The 3,360-nt window shown below is 48.3% G+C and overlaps 1 long non-coding RNA gene across 1 annotated transcript; it reads left to right on the top strand.

Moving 5' to 3' along the window:
- The first annotated feature begins 305 nt into the window (after positions 1 to 305).
- LOC148006023 (uncharacterized) lies at positions 306 to 2,346 on the top strand. The gene is made up of 3 exons (XR_015621102.1): positions 306 to 422; positions 745 to 921; positions 1,426 to 2,346. It is a non-coding gene; the product is annotated as an uncharacterized LOC148006023 (long non-coding RNA).
- The last annotated feature ends 1,014 nt before the right edge of the window (positions 2,347 to 3,360 follow it).

Below are 3,360 nucleotides of genomic sequence, written 5' to 3'. Positions count from 1 at the left end.
ACCCAAACCACCATGCCTGGGTTTTTAGAATTTTTAACTTTTTTTAAATTTTATTTTAGAGGGTGTGTGTGCACCTGCGTGTGAAAGTCAGAGACAACTTTATTAGTCAGCTCTTTCCTTCTACCTCTATGTCAGTTTTGGGGACCAAACACAGGGCATCAAGCTTCCCGGAAAGCCCTTTTACGCTCTGAACCGTCTCATTGGCTGTTGGTTCTCTGGCACTCAAGCTCTTTAGCTGGACAGAGCAACACTCCCTAATTTGGGCATAAACCATCTCTCATATGCTCCCTCCTGCTGGCCTTGACACTCCACTGCACAGCCACCATCTGCTTTACCCCTACTCACCAAACTTGCACTTTGTACCGTCATTGCTCAAGGACTAGAGCTGCTTCTGGGGACCAGGCAACTCCAAAACAGACTGAGTAATGTAGTAGCGGAGTGTGCAGGGTGCTGGGAGGAAAATCCCCCAGCCCGGGGATCAGGTAGTGAGCAGTATATACGTACATATGTAGGGATCATGGAGGGGACACTGTGTGAGGTGGTGCAGGGACAGGAAGAGCTGAGAACCAAAGCAGGGAAGAAAGGGCATGGTGAAGTTTGCCTCCTCTGCTGAGTGACAGGAGCCTCCTAGCCTAAGTGTTTTGTCTGCTTGCCCCTCCCACCTCCAGACCCTGCACCCCCTGCCCGGTCCCCAGCTCAGTGAAGCCTTCTCCACGGGTATCCATCTTTCCCTGTCCTCTCCAGGGTCGCCCTGCAGCCTTCCTTATTTACTGACCACAGCTGTCTCCTTCCAAATGCTTAGACGCTATCTCTGGTGGTGGACTTTGTCACTTAGAGGGTTCCGGTTCAGATTCCTCAGGCTTGCTCAGCATGTATGCCAGACAGAGGCGAACAGATTGGTCCTCAGCGCCTTTCCACGAGGTTTGGTTTATGGCCACTTTTACAAACTGGTATTCTGAGACTCAGAGTGACTTCATGTCTATGGATTTGTGGGGGTGGCATTTGAGTAGAAATTGTATGACCCTGGCGCCTAGCACCATTAAAATTTTTTAAATAAAAGAATTATAACATTTTCCCCTTCCATTTGCTCCCTTCAACGCTTCCCTCTTGTTCTCTCTAAAATTAATGGCTTCTTTATCTTTAATTATTGATATGCATATGCACGCACACACACACACACACACACACACACACACACACTTACACACACAGATGTGCCCCATCATGCCCAGGTTATTCAGTGCTGGGGACTGAACACAGCATTTCATGCATGTTAAAAGTAGACACTCTACCACATGAGCTACGTCCCCGGCCTGCCAGCCCAACGTTAATGACCTGGCGTCACTTCTTACTTTAGGCATGGGATTCTGGTCTTCAGATGCCACAGCTTGACCCTAATCTCCTTCCTTACCTTCTCTTCTATAGGACACTCTGCTTTTACACATCATCAAAGCAGACAGTCTGCCCTCTGTCCTTCCTGCCTGTGCCTTACAACCAGGGTAAATGAGCACACCCATGGGAGCCAGTCTGGGACAAGGACATGCAAGAGCGGACACTGCCTTCCCCTCTCACCATGGGTTCCTGCCATGAGAATGCAGAAGGATGCTGCTGTGACACTAACTCCAGAGAGCCAAGAGTCATCGAGCAGAAAGAACCAGGGCCCAGCTCTCATCAGAGTTGCGCACCGTAACTCCCGCTGTCTCCCTGGGTGAATGATGTCATGGAGTGAGAAGTGTCACAAAGGCCTTGGCTGCAGTGACTCCTCACTTGCACCAGTCAGTTTTTTTTTCTTTTTTTCAGAGCTGGGGACCGAACTCAGGGCCTTGCGCTTGCTAGGCAAGTGCTCTACCACTGAGCTAAATCCCCAACCCCACACCAGTCAGTTTTAAACGTTTTCTTTTGGGTTTAATTTGGGATGTCAGTGGTAATAACAGCCAACTGTGCCTGCTTTATCATCTAGCAAACTGAGACCATCGCTTGTCTTTCTGCTAACACCCTGAGGATGCCATTGTGTGTCTAAGACAGGTGGAACAGTGTGCTAGAGGTCACCCAGATGGTTCTCCATGCCTGGCAAGCCCTAGTTCCCAGGCTTGTGGACACCCAAGGTCTGGATCTCTACTAGCTCTGCCACCAGGTGCTGGGCTGCTTGATCACAGGCGGCAGGTGAGTAGGGAGACTTAGGAACCCCAGCCCCTTAGAGAGGGAACAATGCTGGGTCTGCTGTGCATCTCTGCTCACATTGCTTGCCCTCTCTGTGCTATAGCATCAACTGTGTAATGAAGTGATAAGTCCCCTCTCTTGGGCCTGCCCCGACAAGGATACACAGTAATGTTTGTGTGCATGCTTTGAACCTGCAGTATCTTATTATCTATTCCTGGAACAGCGGGAGAATCAGAAACCATGTGGTGGGGGAATGCTGGGATGGGCTTGCTCTAGGTAGAGAGAGGCAAGTGAAGCTATTGCCTAGCCGAGCTCACATGACAGGAGACCTGCTAAGTAGGTCAGCTTGCGGCAGGAAGAGCTATTCTGGGATCTGCCTGTCAGCGCAGTACAGGCTGGGAGCAAAGCCTGGCTATTTCAGGGCCGCCAGAGAACAATGCTCAACGGCTTTCTCTTGGATTCTGGCCCTGCCTTTGTGGCTTGGGCCTGAGAGGCCAGAAGGCCCTCATGAACTCAGGGCCAGTGCTCTTGGGTTCTCTAGGATAGAGGTGTGGACATTAGGAGCACCTCTGCATAGCTTTCTGTCTCCTAGGTACTACTGTCCAAGAGCTGTGGGGAAGGGCAGCAAGGTTCTAGGCTTGCATTTCCCACTGATGGGAGGCTGAATGACTGACTGCCCTACAACCCAGCGACTGCTTGCATAGGCCTGGCTTCCTCTTGTAAAGTGTGTGTGTGTGTGTGTGTGTGTGTGTGTGTGTGTGTGTGTGTGTACATACACACATACTTGCATATGCGATATGGTATGTGAATGTGTGTGCATGGTGTATGTGTGTATAGTATGTGTGTATAGTGTGTATATATGGTATACTGTGTATATGGACTTATGAGTGTGTAGATATGTATATATATATATGGTATATGCGTATAGGGCATGTAGATGGTATGTGTGTATGGAGCATTGTGTATATATGATATGTATGTAATATGTGTATGATATATCATATATGTCCATACATAGTGTATTTATATATGATGACATGTGTGTATGATGTGATATGTATGTGGTGTATGATATGTACATATGTCAATATAGTGTGTGTATTGTGTATGTGTGTAGTATATTTTGGGTGTGTGTGTATGTGTGTGTAATATGTATGTGTCACGTGACAGTGCTTGTATTCTAGCAGGGTTTCATTTACT

The sequence above is a fragment of the Rattus norvegicus genome, chromosome 5 (assembly GCF_021556685.1).
Source record: "Rattus norvegicus strain SHRSP/BbbUtx chromosome 5, alternate assembly SHRSP_T2T, whole genome shotgun sequence".
Classification (NCBI taxonomy): Eukaryota; Metazoa; Chordata; class Mammalia; order Rodentia; family Muridae; genus Rattus; species Rattus norvegicus.
This window is presented reverse-complemented; position numbering and strand designations above follow the sequence as displayed.